General features: G+C 42.5%; 2 long non-coding RNA genes across 8 annotated transcripts in view; one reads left to right on the forward strand and one right to left on the reverse strand.

Moving 5' to 3' along the window:
• Positions 1–5,266, forward strand: part of LOC135095262 (uncharacterized) — a 21,197-nt gene extending 15,931 nt beyond the window's left edge. Inside the window, exon 4 of the long non-coding RNA XR_010264185.1 lies at positions 4,950–5,266. This is a non-coding gene — a long non-coding RNA (uncharacterized LOC135095262). The remainder of the gene's footprint in view (positions 1–4,949) is intronic.
• A 6,130-nt stretch (positions 5,267–11,396) lies between these two features.
• LOC135095344 (uncharacterized) lies at positions 11,397–23,724 on the reverse strand. 7 transcript variants are annotated; one of them, XR_010264320.1, is made up of 7 exons: positions 23,588–23,688; positions 22,910–23,010; positions 17,894–18,120; positions 15,867–15,957; positions 15,251–15,416; positions 13,123–13,211; positions 11,397–12,648 (listed from the first exon to the last, which is right to left on the reverse strand). It is a non-coding gene; the product is annotated as an uncharacterized LOC135095344 (long non-coding RNA). The 7 variants fall into 7 exon arrangements; XR_010264321.1 differs by lacking the exon at positions 22,910–23,010 and having other exon boundaries at positions 23,588–23,724; XR_010264319.1 differs by lacking the exon at positions 23,588–23,688 and having other exon boundaries at positions 22,910–23,558.
• Between the last annotated feature and the right edge of the window lie 1,743 nt (positions 23,725–25,467).

Here is a 25,467-nt window from a genome sequence, read left to right on the forward strand (position 1 = left end):
GGAGCGGGAGAGTGTGCAGTCGTCGGCGTATGCTGCCACAGATGACCTGCCGGAGGAGGTCGTCGATGTATATGTTCCATAGGACTGGGCCCAAGACGGAGCCTTGTGGAACTGAGGGCCGGACAGGTGAAGGCCTTGATGACTGCCCGTTGACTACTACCTGAAGGGTCCTATCCTGGAGGTAATCTTCTACCAGCATTAACAGGTCACCTTGGACACCCTTGGCGCGAAGCTTTTCAATGAGCCCGGCGTGCCAGACCCTGTCAAAAGCCCCAGCAATGTCCAGGGCCACCACAAGGGTGTCCAGGCCTTCTTCCAGGGCGTCTTGCCAGTCCTTGGAGAGGATGAAGAGGAGGTCTGCGGTGGATCTCTCTCTCTCTCTCTCTCTCTCTCTCTCTCTCTCTCTCTCTCTCTCTCTCTCTCTCTCTCTCTCTCTCATCATATACATTAATGATATAGATAAAGGAATTGTCTCCAGAATCTCTGAGTTTGCCGACGACACGAAGTTAGGATCAGACGTTTCGACTCCGGAGAAAGTAGAACAACTTCAGCTTGATCTCCATAAGCTGGGAGAGTTGTCAGACAAATGGCAGATGCCATTTAATGCAGCCAAGTGCAAGGTCATGCACATTGGGTACCGCAACCCCCAATATGAGTACGTTCTTAAGGGAAAGGCTCTGAAGAGCACTGACTCGGAGAAAGACTTGGGTGTAGTTATTACCAATGATCTCAAGTTCTCGAAGCAGTGTATAGCTGTAGAGAAGAAGGCTCAGAAACTTTTGTGCTACATAAAGAGACAGTTTGGATATTGTAAAAAAAAAAAAATAGTACTATCACTGTACAACTCTCTCGTCCGTCCGCATTTGGAGTACGTAGTTCAGTTTTGGAGTCCTTCTTACCGTAAAAACATCACAAGACTGGAGAGAGTACAGGCCAGGGCGACCAAACTGATTCCTGAGCTTAGACACATGTGTTATACAGAGTGCCTGAAGGAGTTGAACCTCTTCTCACTGGGGGACCAGAAGGCTTCGTGGTCAGCTCATAGAGGTATTTAAGATACTTCGAGGTTTTGACTACGTGGACTACAGGTGCTTGTTCCAGCTGAGTGAGGGGCGCACTCGTAACAATGGTTACAAACTTGAACTGAAGCGTTAAAACAGAGATCTTTGTGGGAACTTCTTTTCCTACAAAATCTGCAGTCGTTTGAATGCGCTTCCCTCAGATGTCGTCAATAGTAACTCTGTAGAGCAGTTCAAGACAAGACTCGACGAGGTGCTGCCTACGTAGACTCGATGTCGCCTGGACATGTGTTTCTAACTTAGCTTGAGTCTCTTTCAGTACTCCCCTGTATGGGTCATAAGGCCTTCCGGAGTACTTCTCTTCCTTGTAACTCCTTGTAACTTGTAACACACACACACACACTCTCTCTCTCTCTCTCTCTCTCTCTCTCTCTCTCTCTCTCTCTCTCTCTCTCTCTCTCTCTCTCTCTCTCTCTCTCTCTCAAGTGCGTGTAAGAAAGAGGACAAAAGAGAGGAAGCGATTGAAGGAAAAAGTAAGAATTACTTCTCTTTCATACCAGAGAGGCTGTGAAGGAGAAGGGAAAGGGGAGGGAAGGAGGGAAGAGGAGAAGAGAAAGGGGAGGGAAGGAGGGAAGGAGGGAGGGATTGAGGGAAGGAAAGTAGGAAGGGAGTAAGACTGACACGCTGGCTTTTTTTTACGCTCCTTTCTGAAGGCCAACGATGTATAATCTCCTCCTCCTCCTCCTCCTCCACCTCCTCCTTCTCTTTGTTTGCTTCTTCATCTCCCTGATGCTTGTTTTGTTGTTGTTTTTGTTGTATTTCCTTTTCGCTTCCTGCTCCTCCTCCTCCTCCTATGTGAAAACAAAAAGGGTTTTAACATCAACGATTGGTCCACTAATAACAGAAAATGGCACAAAAATAGAAAACGAAACAGACATGGCGAACACCCTGAACGAGTACTTTTCAACAGTCTTCACGACTGAGGATGTTCAGGGCAGTCTGCCGACCCCTTCGACTCAGTCAAGAGGCACTACGCTGCCGGACTTCACCATCACAGAAAGTGAAATCCTCTGAGTCACGAAGAGCATGAACGTAAACAAAACAGCCGGGCCAGACAAGATATCACCCAGGCTTCTTAAAGAAGAAAGAAATGAGCTCGTGAAACGCTTACAATTTTATTCAATAAAACTTTACTAGCGGGTAAATTTCCCCACGAATGGAAACTAGCAAATGTCACGCCAGTCTTAAAAAAAAAATAAAATAAAATAAATAAATCTCTCCCAGCCATTTACAGGCCGATCAGTCTCACTTCAGTAGTGTGCAAGCTAATGGAAACAATAATCAGAGATAGAATTGTTAAATATTTAAAAGAAAACAAAATCATAAAGGATTCGCAACACGGTTTCAGAACCAAGCGTTCCTGCTTAATGAACTTACTATTTAACTCGCATGACGAGACAAAAGCTGTTGATATTATCTACCTTGATTTCCAGAAAGCTTTCGACACTGTTCTCCTTAAGAGACTCACCAGTGAAGTAAAAGCTCACGGCATTGCCGGAAACACCCTGAAATGGCTGAGAGACTGGCTCTCTGACAGAAGACAGCGTGTTGTGATAAATGGAAAAGAGTCAGAGTGGCAAAAGGTAAACAGCGGTGTTCCTCAAGGCTCAGTATTAAGACCAGTACTCTTTATAATGTACATTAATGATATTGATGAAGGGATAAATTGCAAAATAAGTAAATTTGCAGACGACACCAAGATAACAAGTAGAATAACGTCTGTGTCACAATGGCAGGAACTCCAGTGTGACCTAAATAGACTAACAAGCTGGGCAGAAAATGGCGGATGAGATTCAATATAGAAAAGTGTACAATACATATCTCGCCTGAACAATGTTCAGGCGAGATATGTAATGAATAACATGCCACTGTCAAGCACCGATAAAGAAACTTCGCAGGTAATATTCATTGAGGAACACATCCTACACCACCCAATCCCTCTCTGTCAATATATAACACCCACATTTTACTGTGACTGCATTACAACTGTGTGGCTCTACTTACTGGTACTGCGACAGGCGGCTTGCCCATCCTGACTCTCTCTGGTCTGACAGCTGTGTCTAGCTTGTCCCTCTCTCTGTTTCTGTCTATTCCCGTCTCCTACACCTTGTAATATACGCGTGATGTTAGAGCGACCTTTTGCCCCAACAAGGCTTCCGTTGCTATAACATTTATTTTCCACTACTTCGATCATTTGCGGCATTTCCCTGTAACTTTCAATAAGGTTCATTTTCGAGTAAATATATTTATTTTCTCATACTTTGGTCATATGGTTCAATTTCATATACTTTCCGCAAGATCCATTTTCAAGTAACTATATTTATCTTCCCCGTACTTCGATCACACAGTTTATTTTTCCTTAACTTTCAATAAGATTCATTCTCGAGTTACTTTGGTAATCGCATCTTCTAATCAGGAACAAGGAGGCGGCGGTTCCTGTGGTGTGCCGGCTGTCCGTGTTGTCCATGTCACCTGTTTCCGGTGACCTCTGCTTCCCTCGTATACTAATTCAGTGATGGCCACCTGAGTACCTCTTCTTGTAATGTTGTGCTAATCTCCGGCTCTGTTAGTGTTGTGATGACTCACCGCATCTTGTTGTTCTCCACGGTGGTCACGTCTCGTCTCTTATCTGTCAGGGTGGTGATAGCTTCTTGATACCTGCTGTCGTTTTTATCATCTTCTTCCCTCATTTATTCTTTCTACTTCTCGTTTCCCTTTTTCATTTCTTCACTTTTGTTTCATTCTTGTTTCTTGTTACATGTTTCATTTCTTGTTGTTTGCTGGGTTACAACAACGTCCCTATTCTTCCTCCACGGCCCCTCACTTTCCTTCACTGCCTCTACTTCCCCTAGCTCTCCTTCCTTCACTGCTCCTCCTTCACCGTCCCTCTTCCCTCACTTGCCTTTCTTCCATCATTATTCCTCCTTCCCTTCACTGCTCTTCCTTCCTTCCCTGCCTTGCCCTGCTCATCCATTCCCCTGTCCCCTTCCTTCACCACCCTCCAGCCTCCCCCATCCTCGCCACTCTCGGATGTTGTTTATCTAGTCTCTCTCTCTCTCTCTCTCTCTCTCTCTCTCTCTCTCTCTCTCTCTCTCTCTCTCTCTCTCTCTCTCTCTCTCTTTTCTATTCAAGTCTTGTCTGTTTTTTTTTTTTTTTGGTTTAACTCTCTCATTACTTATGGCATCGTTTTCCTTAATCTTTCTTTCTTCCTTCTTTTTTGTATTTATTTGATTTCCTTTCTTCGTTTTCTACCTTTCCGTTATTTCATTTTTTTTTTATCCTTCCTGCCTTCCTTTCTTTCATTTGATTTCTCTCCTTTTCTTATCCGTTTCTTCCTTTCCCTCTCCTTTTGTTCATACCTTCCTTTTTTCTTTTTTTTTCTCCGTTTTACTTTTATTTATTTATTTATTTCATTTTATTAATTAATTCATTTTTTTGGTGGGGAAGGCTTTGCTTTTATTTATTTCTTTCTTTTCTCTTACGTTCCTTCCTTCCCTCCTTTCTGCCTCCCTTCCTCCCTCCCTCTCACTTTCCCTCCCTCTCTCACCGTGCCTGCATCCTTGCATTTTCCAGCCTACATCCACTTTACAAGATTGCTCAGTGTACTTTATCACAGACAGCCTCGGAAGAACCAAAATGCAAGTTACATATGTTTGTTCTTCATTTGTATTTCTTTGTGAGTGATCTAAATAAACTCCGTGCTCTTATCTATTACTGTTTGTTCATGTGTGAGCGATTTCAACCTCCGGTCCTTATCTTTTACTTCTTGTTTTTTCCTTTGTATCCCTCCGAGTGGCCATGTCTATTGGTGTTCGTTCTTAATTCGTGTTCCTGCAGGAGTGACCTATCCCTCGCCTCTCTCTTCCTCAGCTGTGACACAAGGAGCAGCTTTCTCAGCGACGGGGAGCGGTGGACGGCGGATGAATACTTCGGCTCCCGCGCCTTCTTCTGCATCATGTCCGACCCTCTGACCCTGGTGGTGGGCGACGTGCGTCAGAGGAGTTGAAAATGTATGGGGCTCGCTGCTGTGCCCTGCGTGTAGCTGTGAGGTGAAGTACAGACGGCTGCATTGTCTCAGCCTCGGAGGTGCCACTTGTTCAAATTACGAATGGTTTAATGTTATTTTTTGCAGGCTGTGGAATATTGCAGTATCTTATAACAAGACAAATGATATAAAAAAGCATGTAATTTACCGATAAGCATTACAGACAACATTATTGCGGTGATAAAATGTACTCCTGTAAAATGCTACGTGGCATCATCTCTCAGCTGTTTTCAAGGTCGCAAGGGCAGGCTACCCACCCGCCCTTCTCCCTCGGTTTGATGATGCCGCGTAGCATTTTACGGAAGTACTTTTAATCACCGCAATAATGTTGTCCTGTAATGCTTATAGGTAAATTACATGCTTTGTAATCCCATTAGTCTTGTTACAAGATAATGTAATATTAAACCATTCGTAATATGACTAAGTGGCACCTCCGAGGCTGCGACAATACAACCGTGTGTCCGTCATTTCACAGAGCACACCCGCGAGTCCCGTACATTTTCAAATCCTCTGATGGGTAAACAAAGCCTTAAAATGCATATGTGCATAGAACATTTTCTACTTAGAATTAAGCGTTCTTTCACCTCTTTCAGTATTTGCAGAAACTCGCGTTACACCCTGTATAGGAAATTAGAGACGTCGCAGTGAGCGTTTTGATACCAGATAGCGCCAGAATTTTTAATTCTCGCCGGAAAATAAATATTTTTTGGGGCAAGGTTTTACAAGCTTACAAAGGTGTATCGTTGGACAGTAATGCGTCTAAATTTTAAGTCAATTAATTTCGTGATAACTGACAGCACATGACATTGTTTGAGCCTCTATTCATAATTTCAGATGATATTCTTAAAAGAGCCTATAAGTGTATCAAGGCAGGCAATCTGTAATTTTCTACTGACCTCAATGGAAGTATACTAATATATACTTGCATTTTCATGTACTAAACAACAGGCAAATCCATTTAATGTAAAGAAAATATAATTTTGTATCAGAGACTTTATTTTTGCGGTACGATCACTATCCTCGGGTACTTGGGCAGCGAGGAAACCAAAACACAGGACCACGCTTACTGGACTACCCTGCACAATGGATACATCACCGCCACAATCATGGACTACAGCGGAATTAAGAAAATTCCCGAAAGAACGAGCTATACCCTATTCTGGATATAGTAGAGCAAAGTAAAGGCCTTTGTATCGGCAGAACTGAGAGGCTATTGTTTACACTTTACACTCCTTCCTAACGGTGCGCGGCGCTTTCTTTAACTGAAGAATCATGATCAAGATAAGTACGTCGTACGTCCGCCAGCGGTGCTGTTCTTTTTTTTATTTCACTGATTACTTTCATATACAGGACGTGTCAGTGATATCGGATATTTTTCAACATTCCCAGATAAAATGCACAAGCCGATATCAACATCCTTTTATTTTTACTGTTCATACTTACTTTAAAAAAAATCATTACCTATTTTTAGTTTTATCTTATAATTCAATTAACAAAGCCTTATCATACACCAGTAAGTATGAATATTTATATTAAGGGTTATGTTTTTAATTTTAGATACACTTGTGCAGCAATTCATGCTGTACTTTTCCTGCACATCGATTTCAAATTTAGCTAAGACACCCCTTTGCCCCAGGAAATCGCAGACAATTAAAAATGCTGACGCTGATAGGTATCTACCAGCCTCACTGCCACGTCTCTAATTGCAAGGTGGCGAACAAGTTGTCTCAGTATATCAACCACGGGAACAATAGACACCTGTAACCGCTTCACTCAGGGCGTCCAATCCCTTATGCTTTCGGATCCAATACCTTACATTCTTCAGTTAAAAAACTCATTACCTTACACACACACACACACACACACACACACACACACACACACACACACACACACACACACACACACACACACACCTTTCCTCAAACTCATTCATATTTTACCTTTTTTTTTTCCCCGCAATGCATTTTTAATCTTTCCTGTTTATTAATTAAGCTCCTTTGCGCACCTTATGAATTAATTCGAGCGTTTCATTATAAGTTACAGGAGAGAAGCAAGTGATACTTCTTAATGGTTCGGTTTCATTTGGAAGGGAAGGAATAGGAGGTAGAAAGGGTTATTGTGATAGATAATGTAAAAAGAAAGGGTTATATATATATATATATATATATATATATATATATATATATATATATATATATATATATATATATATATATATATATATATATATATATATATATATATATATATATATATATATATTAAAAGTGTTAACTTATCTATGAAAAGAGTGTTTTTTTTTTGTTTTTTTTTTTTTATGTAGGAAGGATACTGGCCAAGGGCAACAAAAATCTAATAAAAAAAAATGCCCACTGAAATGCCAGTCCCTAAAAGGGTCAAAGCAGTGGTCAAAAATTGGTGGATAAGTGTCTTGAAACCTCCCTCTTGAAGGAATTCAAGTCATAGGAAGGTGGAAATACAGAAGCAGGCAGGGAGTTCCAGAGTTTACCAGAGAAAGGGATGAATGATTGAGAATACTGGTTAACTCTTGCATTAGAGAGGTGGACAGAATAGGAGTGAGAGAAAGAAGAAAGTCTTGTGCAGCGAGGCCGCGGAAGGAGGGGAGGCATGCAGTTAGCAAGATCAGAAGAGCAGTTAGCATGAAAATAGCGGTAGAAGACAGCTAGAGATGCAACATTGCGGCGGTGAGAGAGAGGCTGAAGACAGTCAGTTAGAGGAGAGGAGTTGATGAGACGAAAAGCTTTTGATTCCACCCTGTCTAGAACAGCAGTATGAGTGGAACCCCCCCAGACATGTGAAGCATACTCCATACATGGACGGATAAGGCCCTTGTACAGAGTTAGCAGCTGGGGGGGTGAGAAAAACTGGCGGAGACGTCTCAGAACACCTAACTTCATAGAAGCTGTTTTAGCTAGAGATGAGATGTGAAGTTTCCAGTTCAGATTATAAGTAAAGGACAGACCGAGGATGTTCAGTGTAGAAGAGGGGGACAGTTGAGTGTCATTGAAGAAGAGGGGATAGTTGTCTGGAAGATTGTGTCGAGTTGATAGATGGAGGAATTGAGTTTTTGAGGCATTGAACAATACCAAGTTTGCTCTGCCCCAATCAGAAATTTTAGAAAGATCAGAAGTCAGGCGTTCTGTGGCTTCCCTGCGTGATATGTTTACCTCCTGAAGGGTTGGACGTCTATGAAAAGACGTGGAAAAGTGCAGGGTGGTATCATCAGCATAGGAGTGGATAGGACAAGAAGTTTGGTTTAGAAGATCATTAATGAATAATAAGAAGAGAGTGGGTGACAGGACAGAACCCTGAGGAACACCACTGTTAATAGATTTAGGAGAAGAACAGTGACCGTCTACCACAGCAGCAATAGAACGGTCAGAAAGGAAACTTGAGATGAAGTTACAGAGAGAAGGATAGAAACCGTAGGAGGGTAGTTTGGAAATCAAAGCTTTGTGCCAGACTCTATCAAAGGCTTTTGATATGTCCAAGGCAACAGCAAAAGTTTCACCGAAGTCTCTAAAAGAGGATGACCAAGACTCAGTAAGGAAAGCCAGATCATCACCAGTAGAGCGGCCTTGACGGAACCCATACTGGCGATCAGATAGAAGGTTGTGAAGTGATAGATATTTAAGAATCTTCCTGTTGAGGATAGATTCAAATACTTTAGATAAGCAGGAAATTAAAGCAATAGGACGGTAGTTTGAGGGATTAGAGCGGTCACCCTTTTTAGGAACAGGTTGAATGTAGGCAAACTTCCAGCAAGAAGGAAAGGTAGATGTTGACAGACAGAGCTGAAAGAGTTTGACTAGGCAAGGTGCAAGCACGGAGGCACAGTTTCGGAGAACAATAGGAGGGACCCCATCAGGTCCATAAGCCTTCTGAGGGTTTAGGCCAGCGAGGGCATGGAAAACATCATTACGAAGAATTTTAATACGAGGCATGAAGTAGTCAGAGGGTGGAGGAGAGGGAGGAACAAGCCCAGAATCGTCCAAGGTAGAGTTTTTAGCAAAGGTTTGAGCAAAGAGTTCAGCTTTAGAAATAGATGTGATAGCAGTGGTGCCATCTGGTTGAAGTAGAGGAGGGAAAGAAGAAGAAGCAAAGTTATTGGAGATATTTTTGGCTAGATGCCAGAAATCACGAGGGGAGTTAGATCTTGAAAGGTTTTGACATTTTCTGTTAATGAAGGAGTTTTTGGCTAGTTGGAGAACAGACTTGGCATGGTTCCGGGCAGAAATATAAAGTGCATGAGATTCTGGTGAAGGAAGGCTTAAGTACCTTTTGTGGGCCACCTCTCTATCATGTATAGCACGAGAACAAGCTGTGTTAAACCAAGGTTTAGAAGGTTTAGGACGAGAAAAAGAGTGAGGAATGTACGCCTCCATGCCAGACACTATCACCTCTGTTATGCGCTCAGCACACAAAGACGGGTCTCTGACACGGAAGCAGTAGTCATTCCAAGGAAAATCAGCAAAATACCGCCTCAGGTCCCCCCAACTAGCAGAGGCAAAACGCCAGAGGCACCTTCGCTTAGGGGGATCCTGAGGAGGGATTGGAGTGATAGGACAAGATAAAGATATGAGATTGTGATCGGAGGAGCCCAACGGAGAAGAAAGGGTGACAGCATAAGCAGAAGGATTAGAGGTCAGGAAAAGGTCAAGAATGTTGGGCGTATCTCCAAGACGGTCAGGAATACGAGTAGGGTGTTGCACCAATTGCTCTAGGTCATGGAGGATAGCAAAGTTGTAGGCTAGTTCACCAGGATGGTCAGTGAAGGGAGAGGAAAGCCAAAGCTGGTGGTGAACATTGAAGTCTCCAAGAATGGAGATCTCTGCAAAAGGGAAGAGGGTCAGAATGTGCTCCACTTTGGAAGTTAAGTAGTCAAAGAATTTCTTATAGTCAGAGGAGTTAGGAGAGAGGTATACAGCACAGATAAATTTAGTATGAGAATGACTCTGTAGTCGTAGCCAGATGGTGGAAAACTCGGAAGATTCAAGAGCGTGGGCACGAGAGCAGGTTAAGTCATTGCGCACATAAACGCAGCATCCAGCTTTGGATCGAAAATGAGGATAGAGAAAGTAGGAAGGAACAGAAAAGGGGCTACTGTCAGTTGCCTCAGACACCTGAGTTTCAGTGAGGAAAAGAAGATGAGGTTTAGAAGAGGAGAGGTGGTGTTCTACAGATTGAAAATTAGATCTTAGACCGCGAATGTTGCAGAAGTTAATGAAGAAAAAGTTGAGGGGGGTGTCAAGACACTTAGGGTCGTCGACGGAAAGGCAGTCCGACCTGGGGACATTTATGGTCCCCTCCCCAGATGGGGACTCCGAGGCTGGTGTAGGAGTCGCCATGATTTTAATTTTTTTTGAGTGAAGGGTGTGTGTGTTATTAGGTGCTTGTAGTTTTGTGTGGAGGAAGAGAGTTGTCTTTAGAGGGCAGGCTGTGACTACCCCCTTGTGTTGTGAGACACAAAGGGAAACGTTCAATGAGGTCACAGCTGGGTATAATGATAAGTTCACAGCACCCCCTGAACAGTGCTTTAGACCTCACTGGGAGTAATTATCGTTTCGGCAGGTGTCTACTGCCTCCTCCTGTCTACTGCCTCCTCCTGTTTGTGTGTGTGTGTGTAATAATGTTTCTCTCTCTCTCTCTCTCTCTCAGCGAAAGATAAGAGCGAGAGAAAACAGAAAGACAAAACTGTTGTAAGGAGAGAGAGAGAGAGAGAGAGAGAGAGAGAGAGAGAGAGAGAGAGAGAGAGAGAGAGAGAGAGAGAGAGAGAGAGATGGCGTAAACCACTAACACAAAATTAAATTCCTGACCAGATCTCTCTCTCTCTCTCTCTCTCTCTCTCTCATAATCCATCCCTGCTATACGTAATCACAATGTAATGCCCTATTGTTTGGTTTATTTTCCTAAGTGTTCCCCTCCTCACCCCATTTTTTCTCTTCCCTCATTTTTTTCCTTTTGATTTTATTCGTATTTTTTTTTCCTTTTATTTTTCTCATTTTTCTCGTTTCGCTATTTTTCTTATTCTCCCCCTTATCATTTTTTTTTTTTTCTTTTTTTTTTTTCCTCTTTCTCCCAATCCTCTCGGTGTGTCTGCTGCTGGCTCGTGATTGGCTGGATTGGGATGGCTTGGTGTGTGTGGATTGGTGTGGATGGCTATTATTATTTGCTTGTATTTTTACTTACTTACTTTACTTACTTATTTTTTTGTTTTTTATAGTTTGTGTATGAAAGAGAGAGAGAGAGAGAGAGAGAGAGAGAGAGAGAGAGAGAGAGAGAGAGAGAGAGAGAGAGAGAGAGAGAGAGAGAGAGAGAGAGAGAGAGATTTAGGAAGACCACAAATTTCTCTCTCTCTCTTTCACTCAATGTTAAAGCTTCATTATCTTTCTTCACCGTAGTGTTTAAAAATATATGACTATATTGGTTTGTGTGTTAGCGTTCAGATTAATTTGGTTTATTTAGTCTTCATTTATTTATTTATTTATTTATTTTGCGTAGGTGTATATATATATATATATTTTTTTTTTCAGTGTTAATTGATGAGATTTTTTTTTTATAGTGTGTTTATTTAGTTACTTTTTGTTGTAAATTAATTCAAAGTTGAGCATTTTGACTCCCCTTTGACTCACCACACTCAAGTTATGTCCTGTATTTTTGTGTAAGCCTCATATTTTTAAGTCATGCATCTAATATATACTCTTCACTTGTACACACACATTGAGCCTCACTACACTCACGCAGGCTGGAAGAAAATTTGGCTTATCGATTTTGGTTCCATTCATTGTTGTAGACACTACAAGATTCCAACAGTGTGTGTGTGTGTGTGTGTGTGTGTGTGTGTGAAGGAGACAATTGTTGGTGAGGGGCTGTGGAGAGTCACTGTGGGTTTGTAAACATACTGTGGGGGACATACTGGAGAGAGAGAGAGAGAGAGAGAGAGAGAGAGAGAGAGAGAGAGAGAGAGAGAGAGAGAGAGAGAGAGAGAGAGAGAGAGAGAGAGAGAGAGAGAGAGGTGTTATTCACTGTTCCTCATCGCAGGAGAAGTATTGTTCATAGTTGTTCATTGCAGGTGAGGGAAGACACAGTATGTTGAGGGAAGGTAGCTGCAGGAGTGAACAGCTGCACCAGTGACAGCAGCAACAGAGCCCCACGACTGCTGCTGCTCCTCTCCTCCCAGCACAGCAGCACACAGGACACATATCCATCATCTTTAAATCCCAGACACTCGTGCCTTGGTAATCTCACTGCAGCAAACCCTACATTGCTCAGGTCAATTTCCAGCTAGAGTCATGATATCTGCAGTTATTTTTCAAGATAAAGAAGGTTCAAAATATCCCCCCCAAAAAAGTTATTTTTAGAGTTGAAAATCCACTCGAATTTTCTGCCTGAAGCTCTCGTTTAAAAATAACTCCATCTTGGATCTTGTGTCCGACTCCAACTGTGTCCTTCAAGTGAACGGGTCTTCAGTTTGTAGTGAGGCTTCCAAGCCGCCCAGATCTGTGAAGGCGAGCAGTCAGTCAGATGATGAGAGTAGACAACATCAGCAACATAATGAGAGAAAGTCACAATAATAGAGATAAATGAAGGCACTCAAGTATTAATGAGAAAACAAGACAAAATAATAAGAAAAGTAAAATGATGAGAGACAAATAAGGCCAGTCTACAAATAATAGTGAATTTACTCTAGGAAGGGTCTGCTGTACTACTTAATGACCATTCAAGTCTACTTGTTAAAGATATGTTTACATTTTGAACTGTCATTTTCTTGTACTATGATACATTTTTAACTATTTTTTTTACACCTGCCTTATAATTAACATTGAGTAGAGTCTCACTAATACAACTTGAATATTACTCAGCCGGCAGTCTTTGCCATGGTGGAGTGTGACACTCTAAATCAGTACTGACATTTTATCATTTACATTTTATTACTTTGATTACTCAACAGAATACTGCATTGTTTTTCGTAACCTGCTGACTGGTGAAGGGACAGTGTGTGCTCCTGAACACTTGGTTCTTGCCACGTGCCACAGCACTCTGACAGCTTCCAGTGGTCCTGTCTGAGATAATGCACCACACAACATTAGGAATAGGAATAATTATTTCACTAAAACTTTAATTATCTGCAATAAAAACTTGGAATGAGTTATGCACTTTGTGAATTTAGGAATCTGGAACAATGATTGCAGTTATTTAACTACCTGCACTAAAGAGTTTGTATTAGTTATGGCGGTGTTGACAACAAGTATAAACACTCTGAGAGGCGTGACCTCCGCCGCACTGCTTCATCAGCCTTCAAGTCCCGGCAGTAAAACGGTTCGTGTGAGGAAGACTGTTTCTGGTGCTAAAGGTGAAAAATGTTACTACTAGTGTGTACATATCTGTGGAAACCAAAGGATGTTTTCAATCGTACCAAACGTTATAGTCATGGAGATATCTCTCTTCCTGCACACAAAACAACTACCAGCACCTAATTATTACACACATACTCCTACACCAGCCTCGGAGACCCCATCTGGTGAGCGGACCACAATTGTCCCCGGGTCAGACTGCTCTTCTGGTAACGACCCTAAATGTCTTGATACCCCTCTCAGTTTTTCTTCATAAACTTCTGAAACATTCGCGTTCAATCTGTAGAACAGTGCCTCTCCTCTATTAAGCTTCATCATCCTTTCGTCACTGAAACTCAGATGTCTGAGGCAACTGACAGTAGCCCCTTTTCTGTTCCCTCCTACTTTCTCTATCCACATTTTCGATCCAAAGCTGGATGCTGTGTTCATGTGCGCAATGACTTAACCTGCTTTCCACTCTCTTGAATCTTCCGAGTTTTCCACCACCAGGGTACGACAACAGAGTCACTCTCAAACTAAATTTATCTGTGCTGTATACCTCTCAAATAACTCTTCTGACTATGAAAAATTCTTTGACTACTTAACTTCCAAAGTGGAGCACATTGACTCTCTTCCCTTTTGCAGAGATCTTAATTCTTGGAGACTGACTTCAATGTTCACCACCAACTTTGGCTTTCCTCTCCCTTCACTGACCATCCTGGTGAACTAGCCTTAGACTTTGCTATTCTCCACGACCTAAAGCAATTGGTGCAGCACCTTACTCGTATTCCTGACCGTCTTGAAGATAGGCCCAACATTCTTGACCTTTTCCTGACCTCTAATCCTTCTGCTTATGCTGTCACCCTTTCTTCTCCGTTGGGCTCCTCCGATCACAGTCTCATATCTGTATCTTGTCCTATCGCTCCAATCCCTCCTCAGGATCCCCCAAAAGGAAGGTGCCACTGGCGTTTTGCCTGTACTAGTTGGGGGAACATGGAGGTATTTTGCTGATTTTCCTTGGAAAATGACTACTGCTTCCGTGTCAGAGACCCGTCTTTGTGTGCTGAGCGCATAACAGAGGTGATAGTGTCTGGCATGGAGGCGTACATTCCTCACTCTTTTTCTCGACCTAAACCTTCCAAAGTTAAACTTGGTTTAACATAGCTTGTTCTCGTGCTATACATGATAGAGAGGTGGCCCACCAAAGGTGCTTAAGCCTTCTTCCATCACCGGAATCTAATGCATTTTACATTTCTGCCATGCCAAGTCTGTTCTCCAATTAGCCAAAAAAAAACTCCTTCATTAACAGAAAGTGTCAAAACGTTTCAAGATCTAACTCTCCCTCGTGACTTCTGGCACTTACCCAAAAACATCTATAATAACTTTGCTTTTCCTTTCCCTTCTTTATTTCAACCAGATGGCACCACTGCTATCACATCTACCTCTAAAGCTGAACTCTTCGCTCAAACCTTTGCTAAAAACTCTAACCCTGGACGATTCAAGGTTTGTTCTTCCCTCTCCTCCACTAGCGTAGACATGACAAAGGTGACTGTAAGTACACAATGGACATGACACACTCAGGCAGCTGGTACAGCTTTGGCTATAAATGTTATAGCAATACTCTGCCACTTTGTTGACAAGTGACAATACAACCTCTCGTTCCTCAGAATGTTCTTTTCACGTAACAGCTTCAAACCAAATCCTGAACCAACATGAACCACCTCTGCTATCAAGTAGTCAGCACCGTGAAGGGTTGTACAGTTCCTTACCTCACTAAATAATACTTCTTTCTTATCCAATCTGTCTGTCTATGTGTCTGCTGCCATGGCTTGACCTGCTCTTCTTTCATCTGTAGCTTCCATTCTGTCTGCTGTCTCCCTGCATCCTCTTGTCCACCACACCATCGTCTCTTGTGTGTCTGCTGCCACTGTCTGTCTAGGAAAAAAAAAAAAGTTTTCTTCGAAATCTTGAACAACTACAACATGAACCACCTGTGGTTTAATCATTCTCCAGCATTTCTTCTGTCCACTGTCACTGTCTGAACCAGTCACCTAACACACCATCCTTCCTGCCACGGTCATTCCTCTCTAATGCTCTTCTCTTTCTCCCTCTCTCAGCGTGGTGGCAGCACAGGCCTTGGCACTCCCTGGCACCACGGCAGGTGTCAGTGAGGCAGGCTGGTGTTGGTTCAAGTCCTGGCAGTGTCACTTCGCTGCTGTATTGTTTTGTGCAGCGGATGATGCTACGTTTTTCATCACTTAGTTAGTGTAAAGTTTATTTTTGCTTGACGTTATTTGTGTTGGAAAGACATTGCCTTTATATAGTGGTAGATGTTCTAGGAAATAAGGAATTAGCAATACTAATACATGCTTGAACAACACTCACCGGTGTGGAAGGCTTGTCAGGGAGTGGCTGTAGTGGCTTCACTTGAACCACGACCATGTTCTCCTCAACCCTTGGAAAGATAACAATTTATCTGAAATGGAGAGATACAAAGATAGAGAAAAATTTAAGTGAGACACTGCAAAGGGTAGCTGACAGTGTACGCGTCGTCATCAAGAAGAGGGGCTCTGCAAAGAAATAGTAAGACACTCGTGAAGGCTACCATCTTTTCTCAAGGGAAGTGTGTGTCGTGTGTCTTAACATCGTCAGGCGCGCAAACATGTTTTGCATCAAGGGTGTCGTTGTACGATCCGGATATGAATTTTTTTTTTTTTTTTTTTCTACATTTTTTTTCCCATTTTTTATATATGTAATGTTTTGATATATATATATATATATATATATATATATATATATATATATATATATATATATATATATATATATATATATATATATATATATATATATATATATATATATATATATATATATATATATATCCCCTTATGTAATGAGGTCTTCTGTTATGAAATTTCACGGTTTCGCCCGCTGCGAGACATGTCTTTTTTTTTTTTTTTTCTTTCTGGCGTACCCGTTCTTCCTCAGTCTCCTATGAATATCTACGGTTCTTTTGCTGCGTACAACATTAGAGAGTACGTAATTTTAGGTCTAACTATTTTTTTCAAATTTATATACGAAAAATAAGATAAATATTTTTCCGTAAATCTAGGAAATAGTCAATGTGTCTGCATTAGATATCTTTTGCATTAATATTTTATTTATTTCAAAACAGTTAAACACTGGTTTTGATCTAAAAGTCGAAATATAACAAAAATTGTTTTCACCCGCCTTCCCCCCTCCCCCCCGGGTAATTAAGGGTGAAATCATGAATTACTTTAGGCCTATGTACAAAACCGATCGTAGTAACTAAATTAATCTATATCTGTTTTTCAACATATTGTGATGTATATATCATGTGAATTTCAAGTCCTTAGCTGCAATAGGTGTATTATAGTCATCCCTTAAACTTTGACATAACTTAAAATGGCGGATTTTGGCGTATAAAAATGATCTCCGTTGTTATTGGTGTTACACACAGATGGGCCATTGCGGCTTATCAAGCTGTGAGAGGCGAACAAAGTCTGCTGTCGTCATTTTTGTTTGTAACTGATTTTGATTTCTGACAAATATTTGAAAGTAAATATTTGACACAGTTTTTTTTTTTACTTTTTCATTGAAAAAAAAAAAACTTATCGTACAAAAAAAAAAAGATAGCAGACATTCTTCTTGCAACCTTCCTGATCAAAATATTTTTTAAATGAATTGGTCAATAAATGAGGGAGGAGAGGCGAGTTGAACACTGGCAATTTAATATGGGATTAGCGATCCTTCAACCCCCTCAAGTGGATGAATAAAGGTGATTAGTTACTTTGATGTGTAAAGACTGTAATTTGTAAAGATGAGAATAAATGAGAATAAATTATTTATTTATGTTTGTAGGTTTAGGGTGAAACCACGAGGTGAGGTGACATTAGTATTGTCAAGTGTCTTTGTAAGGTACTCACACCAAAGTTTTCATTTGCTTCAATCAATCAAGGTCTGGTGATAAAAACAAGGCACTGCATCCTGTGCACTCTACCCTGTGCACGCCTTCCTTTCACTCTGGAATGCACATCTTTATATATTGTGCTGCATTCACACTCACATATTTCAATACAAATAAATAGAATTAATAACAATCACAACAAAAAACAAAAAGTGACCAATAAAAAAATAAAATAAAACAACAAACACAGGTGTGAAGAACTCTTCTCCGTTAACCTCCAAGATAACCTCAGAACTGGTCTTCAGGAAAAAAAAAATAAATAAATAAAGATAAACACTATCACTCTCACGTAGAGGACAGCATTACACCTCAATAATAAAAAATAAAAAAAATAGCAGCAGACTGAGGAGGGTTCCTATGTACAGCAAGTGACCCCTAAACAAACTAGCTAGTTAACCACAACCAAGGACCCCGGAAGTGCTTATCTGGGTTCTTGTGGCTGGATGGTGTCCGGGTAGCAGTCTGGGGCAGGTGAGGTGGATGGCTGAGTGTAGGCGACCACGTGGCTATGTCTGGTGTCCTCCACGACCTTGTGGAGCTGTATGGGGTCACCTCGCCACTTCCGGGATGACCTGGGATAGTTATCTCGTCACCTACAACCCACTTCTGGTTCTTCATCACCATTGTTAGAGGTAGTTCATGGGTCACCTGCAATAGTAGTAGTAGTAGTAGTAGTAGTAGCAGTAAAAGTAGTAGTAGTAGTGGTGGTAGTAGTAGTAGTAGCAGCGGTAGTGGTAGTAGTAGTGGTGGTGGTGGTGGTGGTGGTGGTTGTTGTTGTTGTGGTGGTGGTGGTGGTGGTGGTGGTGGCGGTGGTTGTGGTGGTGTTGGTGGTGTTGGTTGTGGTGGTGGTAGTAGTAGTGGTAGTGGTGATGGTGGTAGTAGCAGTGGTAGTGGTAGTAGTGGTGGTGGTGGCGGTGGTAGTAGTGGTGACGGTGGTAGTAGTAGTGGTGGTGGTGGTGGTGGTGGTAGTGTCGGTGGTAGTAGTGGAGGCGGTGGTAGTAGTGGTGGTGGTGGTATTCGTGGTGGTGGTGGTGGTGGTGGTAGTAGTAGTAGTAGTAGTAGTAGTGGTGGTGGTGGTGGTGGTGGTGATAGTAGTAGTAGTAGTAGTAGTAGTAGTAGTAGTAGTAGTAGTAGTAGTGGTGGTGGTGGTGGTGGTGGTGGTGGTGGTGGTGGTGGTGGTAGTAGATGTGTTAGTAGTAGTAGTAGTAGTAGTAGTAGTAGTAGTAGTAGTAGTAGTAGTTAGTAGTAGTAGTAGTAGTAGTAGTTGTTGTAGTAGTAGTAGTAGTAGTAGTAGAAGTAGTAGTAGTAGTACGAGTAGTACTAGTAGTAGTACGATTAGTAGTAGTAGTAGTACGATTAGTAGTAGTAGTACGAGTAGTAGTAGTAGTAATAGTAGTAGTAGTAGTAGTAGTAGTAGTAGATTAAACAAAATAGAAAAAAAGAAACCGACAGACAAACCGAGAGAGAGAGGGGGAGGGAGGGGGGCTATTGTAGCCCCCCCTCCCTCTCTCTCTCTCTCTCTCTCTCTCTCTCTCTCTCTCTCTCTCTCTCTCTCTCTCTCTCTCTCTCTCTCTCTGGGAGGTAAGAGAACACCATTTTCTTGTTGGATTGCAAGGTCACTCTAGAAGAGCGGGAAAAAGATGCAGAGGGCGCTGTCAAATCTTTAGTGTGAATGAAGGACGGGCAAGTGCAGCTTGAGAAGGTAGGAGAGTGAAGAGTGTATGTGATCAGTGTGATGGGAAGGTACATGTATGCCTCCCATGTTCTGAAAGAAAGCACTCTCTCCATCAATAGCGACCTTCACACATTTGCTGCAATCATTTCTTGAGTCACTGTTTTCACTACACAAGGAATGAAGAAGCTGTTTATATGAATGTTGAAGGATAAAGCCTTTTCTTTGTGCAGCTGCAAACAGGACACAGGCTTTCATTTGTTACAGGAAAAGTTCTCCTTTGTGCAAGAAATGATAGTAATGATTTCAATAAGAGTAGGTAAAAATGTTATGTTGTTTTGCAATCACAGATTTGCTTTATAATAAAACAATATATAGATGACAGTTGTTAGGGATACTACATCTATATGTTGAGCCGTGACTGAGACAAGTTTTATTATTACCATTTAGAGTTCCACCTTTGTATTTTGACCAGTTACAATGTCACTTCACAAAAGATACTCTTTCATTTTTTTACCATTATCATATTTGCCTCATTAAAAATTATGATAATTAATAATCAACATTTGTTTAAAAGATTTGCGTTTCATTTTTGCCCATTATTTAATGGAATTCATTGTTAAAAAAAAAAAAAAGGGAAGAAAAGTGATAAATGTTGGGCCAGTGGTACACACGGCAACTTTGAATAGTCTGAAATGTAACGGCGGTGGTGCGTGTGGCGCCTGACGTGTTAAATATTGACTGATTTTACTTAATATAACACCATTTTTTTTTTATATAACTCTCTCCACCGTAGTCTTTCTAACGTCCAAAACCGTCACCTACCCACTCCCCTCTCACTCTCTCACTCCCTCCCAATGTCCCTAGAAGTTACAACCTTCAATTCTCTCCACCCTAATCTTTCTCCAGTTCAAATCCGTCACCTACCTACTCCCCTCTCACTCTCACTCTCACCTTGGCCTCGTACAGGTCGTCCACTTAGGGCGTAATGTTCTTGAGTTGTTCTTCACAGTCCTCTCAAGTTCTCTCAGTGAGACTTTGAGTTTTGCTTCATATTCTACTTGTAACTTCCTATCAAGCTCACCTATCTCCAGGTGTTTGCGCTTCTTCGTTTCTGTCACCTACTGCTCCAACACTTGCAGTGGTAGGAGTAGTAGTAGTAGTAGTAGTGGTAGTAGTGGTAGAGGGTGGGTGCAGCATAATTGCTGGCTCACAAAAACACAAAATTATCTCATCGTTTCATTACACTTTCTTATTCGTTTTTGTTTCAGCGGTGCATTTTTACCGCAGATTTTCTTTTCATCTGTATTTTCTTGCTTTTCTCTCACTTTCCATTTGTTTTCTTTAACTTGCTTTCTCCTTCGTCTTACTCTGGCCACCATTCTCTCTCTCTCTCTCTCTCTCTCTCTCTCTCTCTCTCTCTCTCTCTCTCTCTCTCTCTCTCTCTCTCTCTCTCTCTCTCTCTCTCTCTCTCTCTCTCTCTCTCTCTCTCTCTCTCTCTCTCTCTCTCTCTCTCTCTCTCTCTCTCTCTCTCTCTCTCTCTCTCAGTAGAGAAAGGTAAAGGGATTTTTTTTTTTTATGTGTGTGTGTGTGTGTGTGTGTGTGTCGGGGTACATGGTCTCAGTTTGTCAATGGAATGAATGGAATAAGTTTTCATGTCGGCTTGACGTGGAGGAAAATTGTGTTAACTTAATTATATATATATATATATATATATATATATATATATATATATATATATATATATATATATATATATATATATATATATATATATATATATATATATATATATAATAAAGTAAGCACAATTTTTGTCCACGTGAAAAATAAAATAAATGATAAACGACCCATTACAAAGCCTCATTACTTAAACTCAGAAATCACAATGGACAGAAATGGTCTTTACGACGTCAGTACTTCACTCAGGTATTAAACACCAGTGCCGCATCACTTTTCTCTCGCTTTCTTTTCTACACTACCAGCGTGACGCCCTCCACGCCCCTGCCACCCACGCCAACCACTTCACAAACTTTAGAAAAACTGACTCAGAACACAACTGCACTCGTCTGCAGAGAGAGAGAGAGAGAGAGAGAGAGAGAGAGAGAGAGAGAGAGAGAGAGAGAGAGAGAGAGAGAGAGAGAGAGAGAGAGAGAGAGAGAGAGAGAGAAAGAGAGGGGGGGGGATGTAGGGAAAAGAACCGTATGGGAAGGGATGAGGGAGGAATGGGGGTGAAAGTAGATGAGATGGTTGAGGGTGAGTGAATATCAGAGGGACAGGAGTGAGGAAGGAGAGGAAGAGTGAATGATGGAAGAATAAGAATAAAAGGAGGAATGAGGGATGAGAGAGAGACTTGAGGAAACAATGGGAGTGAGTCAGGATGAATGGTTGAGAGAGGGAGGGAAGCAGTACGTGAAGGATGAGGCTGAGAGGATAGCCGGCTAAATCCAGAGAGAGAGAGAGAGAGAGAGAGAGAGAGAGAGAGAGAGAGAGAGAGAGAGAGAGAGAGAGAGAGAGAGAGAGAGAGAGAGAGAGAGAGAGGGGGGGCGATGAATTGAGGGCAGGGAAAGAACGGGGGAGCGAAGGGTCAGCCAGAGATGTGCGCTTGGGATAGTGAAGGTGGTGGTAACAGGCAGCCCTCACAGCCCCTGCCACCACCACCACCACCACCAACCACCACCTTTCATCACCAATTGTTACCTTCAAGCTGCCATCGCATACGTCCTGCCTTCATTCCTTATTACGTTACAGGTATGACACCTGAATACTACTAATGGCGCCACCACCACCACCACCACCACACCTGTCCATAAAACCAATATTTCCCTTTCATGTATTTTGTCTACGTAATGAAACGGCGGAGGGAAGCATCACGTAGACAGACAGACACAGATTGCTCTCTCCACCAGTCCTCCATCAACTGACTGACTGACTGACTGACTGACTGTGTGACTGAAAGACGGACAGACAGACAGATTGCTCTCTCCACCAGTCATCCATCAACAGACTGACTGACTGACTGACTGTGTGACTGAAAGACGGACAGACAGACACAGATTGCTCTCTCCACCAGTCCTCCACCAACTGACTGACTGACTGACTGACTGACTGTGTGATTGAAAGACGGACAGACAGACACATTGCTCTCTCCACCAGCCATCCATCAACAGACTGACTGACTGACTGTGTGATTGAAAGACGGACAGACAGACACATATTGGTCTCTCCACCATTCCTCCATCAACAGACTGACTGACTGACTGACTGAAAGACGAATAGACAGACACAGAGTGGTCTCTCCACCAGTCCCCCATCAACCGACTGACTGACTGACTGACTGAAAGACGGACAGACAGACAGGTGGTGTACTCATATTTATCTGCTCAGCTTCTCAACTTACTTAACTGCAGCCTCAGTCATATAACTTTCATCATCAGAGTCAGGAAAGTTAAAATATTGGTTCATTTGCTGTCAATCTCTCTCTCTCTCTCTCTCTCTCTCTCTCTCTCTCTCTCTCTCTCTCTCTCTCTCTCTCTCTCTCTCTCTCTCTGTCTCTCTCGCACACACACTAACGTCACATCACACAGGTCATTGTATAGATGAAATTGTTTATACACATTTCCTAATAGAATTAGTTTTCTATTGTAAGTTTACATAAATAGTCCAATAATAGTATACAAAACCACAGATTACCTTTCATTACGTGTGGAGCTTCAATCTCAAATAAAAACCATTATACATTGACTCAAATAAGGCAACACTCACCTGGGACACGAGGAGCAGGGGAGGACAGGCAGGGAAAAGCGGGGAGAGGGTGGCGGGCAGGCTAGGAAGGGAGCGAGGAGGAAGGGAAGGGGAGAGAAGGCCTGAAACAGGGAGGTGAAACAAGCGAACGAGTGACTGCAATTTGCTGATTATAGGAGTACACACACACACACACACACACACACACACTCTCTCTCTCTCTCTCTCTCTCTCTCTCTCTCTCTCTCTCTCTCTCTCATCCCTGATAATCGTATCACCGCCACCACCACCACTTCCACTCCGTCCGATAAACACCTTTTTACACCACCACCACCACCGCTTAGCCCGCTCCGACTACGACCACCGCCACCTATCACCTCCACCTCCACCACCACCACCATCGCAATCCTCAACCACACCCAACAACCACAACACCGTTGCGTCCGCTGCACCCACCACTGTCACACAACCACCACCATCCCCAACAACCACAACCACCTTTAACATAAGCCAGTCACGTTCACCATCACTAGCAACACCCTCTACAACCATTCCAACCATACCAAACACCACCACAACCACCACCTCAACCCAGTCACGTCCGCCATAGCCACCTCCACCTCCCCCTTCCACCATCCTACTCTCCACATCTCTCTTCCACTATCCACTCCTCCCTATCCACCACCAGGCCATACTCACATCCACCTCTCCCTCCACACCGCTGTCCACCACAGCATGGCCACCAGGGACAGACAAAACACTGCTTCACCGCCGTAACACAACCGGGGACTCGTCACGTCAGCGGGCGCAGGGCGAATGGCTGAGGAGACGGCGAGGAGAGAGTATCACGTGACTTGAATACTTGGCGCTGATTGGTGAAGGCTGTGCTGAGGTAATTGTCACTAAGAACGGAGCCACTCTCGCAATACTACTTGTAATGATACAAAATAATAGAATCACGGTTATTATTACCAGTAGAAGACACTTACCAATACTCTGTGAGGCAAGAAGTAACGACAAATGAAGGATGCGTGAGCTTTACGAAGAATACGAAAGAAAACGGAAAAATAGAACGCTCTGATTGGCAGACGGGAAGCAGACCACCACCACAGCTCTCGTATTTATTGAGGCTTATATAGACTTGAAATAGCGACTTGAGACTAATGAAATAACGTAATACATGTAGTGCGGGTGTTTTCATCAATGACAGACAGACTAATGCTACGAGATAAAGAAAAAAAAAAGATACATTAGTCACTGGGGGAATGTAGCAAGGCAGTCTTAGGTATCATGAATGCACTTGTTTTTCATGAAGCAAGGTTATGTGCTTGTATTCTGAAAGGCCTTGCTCTTTCACCAGACTATTTTCAAAGGCCACAGAAATATTTACCCGGGTTTTCAAGACTGGTTCTCCCGTTGATGCTGTAGAGACCTTACCAGTCTGTAACTAGAACCACAGAAACACTCTTAAAACTCGTGTAATTTCAACTACAGCCTCTTGAAAGTAGTCAGGGTGCGGGCAGAAATGTTTCAAGATACGGTGTATCGTGAAACATTTCTTTTGGCACTTTTGTTAGAAATACAGGCAGGGAATCTGCTTCATTAATTAGGGTGCCGTCTTTACACACACACACACACACACACACACTGTGTGTTACGTGTTCACTGTCAATCTATTCACTTCTACTAACAGTTTCCGAGCTCTATGCAATCAGCAGCTATTACTAAAAAGAATAAAGTAAATAAAGAACTGTAGGGGAGGAGTCACTGTACACAAATGAGCGCCTATAAAGTAGCAGATGATAAAAAGAAAAATGATCCGACAGTGAAAGGATTAAGCATTTAGGAGGCGCAGGTGCGAGGCGTTTACTATATATAACACCTCGACTTTCCCATGACTCGGTGACAAAGAGGAGCAGTCAGGCGGGTGGGCTGAAGGCGGCCACAGCCACAGCTGACCACTTCGCCGCATCCTCCGCCTCATTCCAGGTTACACGAGTATTGTCTGTCGCACTGTGTATCTTTTCGTGGTGACGTCACGGGCGGCGGCGCAACAAGGGGATGATTCCCCGGCAGGTATTGGCCGCTATCGAGTTTTCACGGAGCTGCAACAAAACGATAGCCAGAGCCGTGAGCTTTTCGATTTTTGCAGCCTGAAGTGAACTTGTGGCGGGATGGGAAACGTTTCACTCTAATGCACCTTTATTTTATACAAGTTTTTTTTTTTTTTTCACATGCATGTTTATTCTACTGACTTGTCACACGCATGTTTACAATACTAACCGTCACTCTTGTTACACGCCAAACTCCACTGAGCCGCTGCGTGGAGTGAAGACACCAACACTGGCCAGCAGCACTCTCATCACTCCTTTGGCTGCAGCCCTAATAGCAATCCTGGCCTGACCTTGCGTTCCTAGGTGTGTGTACGTGTGTTAATTAACGCCTATTTTTTACATATTACACTAACTAATCATAATTAACAATACAGATTATATAATCTAGGTTAAAATCATAATTATATCGAATATAATTACAACCGATTAATGATTTCTGAGGTGGTCCATCGATTCCCAGAAACA

The sequence above is a fragment of the Scylla paramamosain genome, chromosome 48 (assembly GCF_035594125.1).
Source record: "Scylla paramamosain isolate STU-SP2022 chromosome 48, ASM3559412v1, whole genome shotgun sequence".
Lineage (NCBI taxonomy): Eukaryota > Metazoa > Arthropoda > Malacostraca > Decapoda > Portunidae > Scylla > Scylla paramamosain.